The 7991-nt window shown below is 43.5% G+C and overlaps 1 protein-coding gene across 3 annotated transcripts in view; it reads right to left on the bottom strand.

Annotated features, from left to right (window-relative positions):
- Positions 1–6429: 6429 nt before the first annotated feature.
- SFPQ (splicing factor proline and glutamine rich) overlaps positions 6430–7991 on the bottom strand; it is an 18389-nt gene continuing 16827 nt past the window's right edge. For all 3 annotated transcript variants that reach the window (XM_084816013.1, XM_084816011.1, XM_084816012.1), the window contains 2 exons: positions 7458–7525; positions 6430–6549 (listed from right to left, as the gene is read on the bottom strand). The gene's annotated coding sequence lies outside the window, so the exon portion shown is untranslated. The remainder of the gene's footprint in view (positions 6550–7457; positions 7526–7991) is intronic.

Here is a 7991-nt window from a genome sequence, read left to right as displayed (position 1 = left end):
GAAATATTAATGCTTTAAAAATATGTAACCATTATTTGACAATACTTGGTCAATTGATCAGATCTTTTTTGACTAGTCAAATGCCCACCCACTGTTTTCTTTGGCTGATGACACATTCAACCCAAGGTTTATTGGTTCAGAGAGTACTAGAAACTTTATAATGTGAAAGCATTTTAGAATCAGTAAGTACAGTCAGGGCCAGATATATTGGAACAAGGATAACTGTTTTGGCAGTTGGCCTCTGTACACCACCACATTGAAGTTGAAAGGAAACACACCCAGATGGGAGCGAAGTCAGGACTTTCAGCTGTAATTCAAGGGGTTTGACAAAAGTGGGGCACTAACCATTCAGGGAGTACAGCCAGTGGCATATACACACACACCCGTCGTTGGGGGCTCATAAGTAATGGAACAAACCAACATCATTTCAAACTTAAGGATCGCCTTTAATACCTGGATGAAAATCCTTTGCAGTCAATGACTGCCTGAAGTCTGGAACCCATGGACATGACCAAATGCTGAGTGTCCTCCCTCGAGATGCTTTGCCAGGCCTTGACTGCAGCTGCCTTCAGCTCCTGCTTGTTTGTGGGTCTTTCTGCCTTCACTCTTGTCTTCAGTAAAGGAAAAGCATGCTCTGTTGGGTTGAGATCAGGTGACTGACTTGGCCATCGAAGAACGTCCCACTTCTTTGCCTTGAGAAACTCTTGGGTAGCTTTTGCTGTATGTTTTGGGTCATTCTCCATTGGCAACATGAAGCAGCGTCCTACCAGTTTGGCAGCATTTGGCTGAATCTGAGCAGAAAGTATAGCCCTATACACTTCAGAATTCATCCTGCTGCTTTTATCAGCAGTCTGGTCATCAATAAACACCAGTGACCCGGTTCCATTGGCAGCCATACATGCCCATGCTGCCTCCACCATGTTTGACAGATGATGAGGTATGCTTCGGATCATGAGCTGTTCCTTTCCTTCTCCATACTTTTCTCTTCCCATCATTCTGGTACAAGCTAATCTTGGTTTCATCAGTCCAAAGAATCTTATTCCAGAACTGGGCAGGCTTTTTTAGGTGCTTGCTGGCAAAGGCTAATCTGGCCTTTCTGTTCTTGAGTGTTACCAGTGGTTTGCACCTTGTTGTGAAGCCTCTGTATTTACATTCATAAAGCTGTCTCTTGACTGTAGATGTTGACAATGACATGCCTACCTCCTGAAGAGCGTTCTGGACCTGGCTAGATGTTGTTAAAGGGTTCCTCTTCAACATGAGCAGAATTCTGCAGCCATCCACTTTAGTTGTCTTCAATCGTCTTCCAGGCCTTTTGCTGTTGCTGAGCTTGCCAGTTAATTCCTTGTTTTTCAGGATGTTCCAAACTGTTGTGTTGGCCACTCCCACTGTTTTTGCTATCTCTCTGATGGGTTTATTTTGTTTCCTCAGCCTAATGATGGCCTCCTTCACTCGCATGGACACCTCTTTGGACCTCATTTGGGGGTTCCAGTGAACAGCTACCAAATGCAAATGTAACACTCAGAACCATCTCCAGGCCTTTGATCTGCTTGATTGGTTGTGGGGTGCCCAGGAAACAGGCCACCCCTGGCCATGCAGCTGCTTGTCAGCCATTACTTATGAGCCACCAACGATGGGGTGTGTGTATATACCACTGGCTGTCCTTCCTGAATGGTTAGTGCCCCACTTTTGTCAAACCCCTTGAATGACAGCTGAACGTCCTGACTTCGCTCCCATCTGGGTGTGTTTCCTTTCAACTTCAACGTGGTGGTGTACAGAGGCCAACTGCCAAAACAGTTATCCTTGTTCCAATATTTCTGGCCCTGCCTGTATGTGTTCCACCTGACGATGTGTTCTGGGGAAATCCCTCCAATCCCCCTTAGTTGCTCGATATGACCAAAGCTTATGAACATAATTGTCACAAGGTAAATTAATTCCACCCCACTCTGCTCTACATCCCATTTCTGATAGCTATGGGTTCAATGAGGTTCCAAGACTGGAATCTTCCAGACTGAGAGCACTCAACCTATTGTCCATCTCTTCCAGGAAGACTTCATCCAATGATTCAGCATCTATACCCTCTTTCCCATTGGGGACATAAACATGTATCTCAGCTTTGAGTCTTCTAATCGGGGGCAAAGATGGGTCTGCCCTAAGCAGTGGTATATAGGTCATCCCATTGACCATTGAATTCTGTACTCTGGGGAGAACAGAGGGCCTGCAGAGCTGGCCATGCTGCTGGGATCCTGGCCGGAGATCACACCTATTCTTGCAGGGAGAGGGCTTTGCAGCAAGTCGAACAGGGTTGGAAAAGTGAAGGTAAGTGTATTTTTCCTTCAAGCAGTTGCCCGAGTTCAAAATGGAGGAGCAGTTCCAACCTCTGCCGCCTTTTGACTGACCTGGTCCAGCAGGAAGCTCTAGGAAAGGCAGTTTGGCATTCTTCCAGCTGTTATCCTTGAGGGTTTTGTACCTGTCCTAGTTTTAAAAAAGAAAAACCCACTGTCTGGATCGTTGGATGTAACTGGCAGCATTTTTTACAACGCAACTTACTTTGTGTAACAAGACTGGCTGCTCAAATTAGTACAAGTAGCACAAGCAGCGTGGTTTGTGGCCTTTCTGGAGGTAAGAAGGGTCCCCTGCCTGCCTCTGCCACGCTACATTGCTGGAGAGCAGCCAGTGAGAGCGCCACTAAAAGGCAGCAAGTTAAAACATTTGATTTAGACAGGGGAGACCTATGTTTAGACCCTGCTCACCTACAAAGGTTAGTGGCTGACCTTGGCCCAGTCACCGTGTGTCTGCCTAGCTTAGTTCACAGATGTTGTAAAGATAAAAACAGGGCATATACACTATATTGAGCTCTCTGGAGGAAGGATAGAGTAACAATGAAATGAAATCACACCAAGGCAGCACAGCTGTGCATGTGTACATAGCCGAGCGCACACTCCTACTCTGGCCATGCTTGCTGAAAAGTTTGCCCACTGCCGACTCCATTATGGGAAGTCATAACTTTTAAAAGTGCACGTGACAACAGCCATTGGTTAGTTCTAAACAGCTGATCCCAGGTACTTTTTGCTACCAAAGCAGTCGTTTTGAAGCCATCCCTCTAAATTCTACATTTAGAATTATGCAGATAGACGCCACTTTATCTCGCACCAATTGCATGTGAAGATGTCTTATAAAAAGTCAAATCATTAATTCATCCACTCAAGACTGGCAGAGGCTCTTTCGTGTCCCAGGCAGAGGTCTCTACCACCCTAACCACCAGAATTTTACTGGAGATGGCATTGAACCTAGGCCCTTCTGCTTGGAAATCTGCTCCACCTTTGAGCTATAAGCCTTCCATGCTTTGGTAGATACGCATGCTCTATCTGCCGCACACTGAAGCCTTTTGAAGTAGTACTTGTATTTCCTCCATCTAGCATCCCTGACCGAATGTCTAGATTTTTACGAAGTATTTTTATTACTACATTTATATTATGCTTTTCCTCTTGCAAGGAATTAAAGCAAAGGCTAATGAGGGAAAAGTCTAGCCACTGGGGGTATAGCCATTTTCTCGTAACATGAGGTAAAGGGAAATTGAACATTTGAACTCGGATCTGCATGGCTAAATTAGGTGGTTATGGAACTGCTGTAGCTAAACCAGCATACCAAACATCAAGAGTACAGCTTAAGCAGTTGCTTCCATTCTGTCCCAAACTTTTATCCATATTCTGGTTTAGTCATCCATCTCTTAGCCATAGTTCCTCATCTATAAAATGGGAACATACAGTGATGTGCCTCACAACTATTGATAGGCTAAAGTGCATAAAAAGAAACAAACTCACCTGGGGAAAAATTCTGCTACACTTTCCCAGTAACATCCAACTGCAAGGCCGGTAACCAAGATGGGAGAAGCTCACCGGCACACAAGGAATTGGAGGGGCCTTATCTGTGCCCAAAAGAGCAATATGTGTACTGCATTCAGTCTTCATTACCGCTTCTAGACAAATTGGGCTCCTTAACGATAACAGGAAAAATTTTGTTGGAAGCCTCATTTGCGAATGGCCTCCTGGTGCTTTTCCTCTGTCCGTAGAGATTCTAAGCTTACAGATCAGTAATTCAAACCTGAATTCTATGCAATATTCATTAGCAGCAGGGTTGAGGTTAATCTCATTGACAGCTTTGTAACCCAAGTCCTTTCCTTTGTAGGGAAATAGCAGCAGCAGGAGCACGAAGTGAATGCAAGATTTGAAGTGGAAGGGCCTGACAGCAATACTCCTAGTTTAAAGCGTTTATACTAATTGTAATACTCTTAATGCTAATACAATTAGTATTAATTAAAACTTCATACTGTGACACTCAGCGGTGTTAAAGGGTATCACACCAAGCTATCCCGATATCCATTTTATTAGGAATTTGTATCTTGCTTTCCAAAACCCAGACTCGCGCACTAAGTTTTGGTAAAACCAAAAGATGCTGTGGGACTAATTCAACAACCTCTATAGGTCCTGCTCACGTATGTAGAAAACTATTTTCTGTTGATGAAAGAAGTTGAGCGCAAAGGCAGAACCTTTACAAGCACTGCCAATTGATTGTATGAACACAAGCAAGATATAAACAACCTGACTTGCCAATAGCTCAAGTTAAGCTATTTCATGTATCCATGTTCTGTCCAGTGCATTTTCAGGACTCTAAATCTTATGGCACATATGTGGAAGCAAACTCCATCTAATCATACTCAAGAGCAGATCTGAATGTTCAGAACTCATATTGACCTCCAGCAAGAATTGCCTCTTAATTCAAGATTGCGTTTCCCCTGTGTGCTAAATACTGGGAGTTATTTCTCTAATGTGCTTTTTGGATAAAGGGTACTGGGGGAGCATTCAACCATACATTTCCCCCACCAGTATTCAGAACTAGAACAGATACTTAAGGACTAAACGTGTAGATCCCTTGAATTCAAGATCACAGTCACATTTCAAACCACAGGTTTGTTCTTTGGAGCACATGCAGGTATTACTGTATCTACGCCAACAACTAATCACACAAGCAGCCTCCAGCATATGAAGTATCCCATAGGCCAGCAGTCCCCAACCTTTTTGGCGCCAGGGACCGGTCCAATTTTTCCAGACTGGGAGGGTTCCGCTGGCAGACTTCCAACCACCAGGATGCAAATGGCGTCCACTATGCGACGCCATTTGCATCCCTATTCTTTGCAATAATCGGCTACATAAAGATTTACATAGCCTATTACTCGTAGAACAAGAACGCAAATGGCGTCCGCATAGCGGTTGCCATGTGTGTACCAGCAGCTGGAAGTCAACCAGCGGCCGGAGACAGCCAGTAGCTCTCTGGACTTGCTGTGGAGCAGAGCCCGCCAGGGTCGGCGAGGATTCGGGGGGGGGGGGGGAGGGATGGATCACCATCCCCCTCACCTTGGTTCCATGGGGGGGGGTTTCGCAGACCCCTGCGGCCCAGTTGCTGACAGGCCATAGACCGCTACCGGTCCGTGGCCCAGGGATCCCTGCCATAGGCACAGTATCATCTAACTTCTAAGCTCACACACAAGACAATCACTTGTGCGAGTTACCTGTTTGTGCACATCAACCAGTTCCAAGTGATTTAAGGAATCTATAGTTTTGTTCACAGTATTAGTACGTGGCTAAATCTACACACACGTTATACTGTTATCATTCCTTTATCATAATTATTGGTGCCCATTGTGTCACATGTACCAATGCATAGGTATGATAACAGTGTAACTGCTATGTGTAGATTTTCTGTTTCCAATGATTTGGATCAAAAACTAGTCCATACTACAAGCTTAATATAGTTCAGGTGGTTGGTTTTTAGTGTTTTTCTTCCTTCATTATGTTAGATAGGAACCCCAGGCTTGTATGCAACATGCCAGAGGCAGGGAGTGTGTTGTCAAGTAGCGGATTTAAATCCTGCTCCACTCCTCATGCTAGATCATAAATTACAGGGCTATTAAAAAAAGAGGCCATTTGAACACTAGACAACAGGAGATACAAGAAGCATGGAAATCCTGCTCCCACCGCAAGGTTTCAATCATCCCGAGGGCTATAAAGCATTAACACGTGCACACAAAACACCTGTGTCCACTGGCTGGCCACAATTTAACCTGATAGGAACATTACATTGGGTAAACTGTAATCTGTGCACAAATCAGGTACTAAAGCTGAGATCTCAAGCACACTTCCCAGGGACCAAGTCCTATTAATTCAGCAGAGCTTGCTCTATTAATGTGATCTTAAGCACGTTTCCCTAACAATATTTTTGGAGCAGGTTATAAGGAACACAACTCAGGAGATAAGGCAACTGGAAGGTTTGTTGTTTCAAGGTTATAGCCCCATCAGCTTTCTCCAGATCTGGCATTTTCCAACCAGTTCCAATTAAGCTAAGGCACTCTGAGTTTTAAAAGAACAGACACCATAGGTTTAAAAGTTCATGTATGTTTATTGAAGATTTGAAGCTGCTGCCGCTGAGTCCCTGGACATCTCTCTTCTGCATTCAGGACTAGCTTCTTTCTCCTACAGGACCAGCTTCTTTCTCCTACAGAAACAATATACAAAGTTAGAACCTTACCCTTAAGGAACGATATACATTCATCTGCTGCAACATGGGCAAAACATGAAGTTTTGAACAGCTGAATGTTAGTGTTGGTCAGTACGTGTTTCTACAGCAATGTATTTAGAATGAAGCAAACTGAATCCTAAATTAGAATTTGACAGATTAGATACAAGTTAATACTGCTAGTGCATAAGCAGAAACACGTATGTGGGATACATTTTCAAATTTTAAAAATCTGAATTTCCTCCCTAACATAGCAGACTACAGCAGAGATCCAAAGAAGTCTTACTCATGTTCAACAGAAGCCTTATTAACATGAAACGTAACCCATTTAGGCCTGCCTGCATTGGGGAGGACAACTTCAGGACTGCCCAATGAACACTACTCCAGCAGAGATCCTGTCCAGCCACAGACTGACTCACTCCTGTGAGTCACTCACAGACTGACTCACTAGTGGATAGTAATGCCCAGCCCCATGAGGAAATCGCACAACATGTTATCAGTAAAAAGAGGCTGAAGACATGATAATAGTCTCCAGCAACCCGCTCAGAACTGCAACGGGAATCAAAATTTGAAGGGGGAAGTTGCTCTCTCACATGAGAGGGCAATTCTACTAATTTACTTGTCTCTGTCAATCGGAGCAAGTAGGAGGAGCAACCCACATGAAGATATCGTCCTCCACTACAGGGAAACAGAAGATTTTCAGCATTTTGACAGGTATGTTTTCAAATTGCTATAATCTTATGCATCTCCTATGTTTAGAACTTAAAAGCATTGTAATGTAATGGAAAGGTCAGATGGGTTTAAGGAACTGCTTGTCTGCAAACGCAAAATCAGCACTGGGACAGTGGCATTGCCCCATGCTCAGCCCAAACCACTCCGCTACTTACCCATTCATGATGTAGGGCTTTCCACTTCCCCATCATTCAACTATGCTGGCATCTGCTGGCTAGTTCTACTGCAAGAAGAAGCTTGAATTGTAACATTAATACAAAATGTAGATAGGCTTATTGGTTTACCAGTGAAGGTACTTAAGGGTAGGTGGCTTTTTTGTTAAAACTGGTTACTGTGGAATGCCTGTTTAGGCAAGAAACTACTTCAATTAAGACATCTTGAACCAGGTTTTCAGTTAATTCTAGAAAAATCTAAAGGACATGCTGCCAAAGATCAAGAATACCCCTTACGCTGCCTGGAAATTCAGTAAGTTTTGGATAAGGATAGTATAATCCCTTCTTCTAAGGAGTAATCAAATAATATTTCATGTATAAGAAAAGACTGGAAAAAAATCTCTGGTAAAATTCTTCTGGAAAATCAAGTAACAAATTGGTCTGATATTGAAGGATATAAGGGTAAAAGCCACCTTTTAACACTTAAAGCCACACATTATCTGGTTCAAAGGTAAGCATATCATTTATCATGAAAAT

The sequence above is a fragment of the Heloderma suspectum genome, chromosome 10 (genome assembly GCF_057233095.1).
Source record: "Heloderma suspectum isolate Gila_16-S chromosome 10, 16-S_ref, whole genome shotgun sequence".
Taxonomy (NCBI): domain Eukaryota; kingdom Metazoa; phylum Chordata; class Lepidosauria; order Squamata; family Helodermatidae; genus Heloderma; species Heloderma suspectum.
The sequence above is the reverse complement of the archived record's forward strand: the minus strand, read 5'-3'. Positions and strand labels throughout refer to the sequence as shown.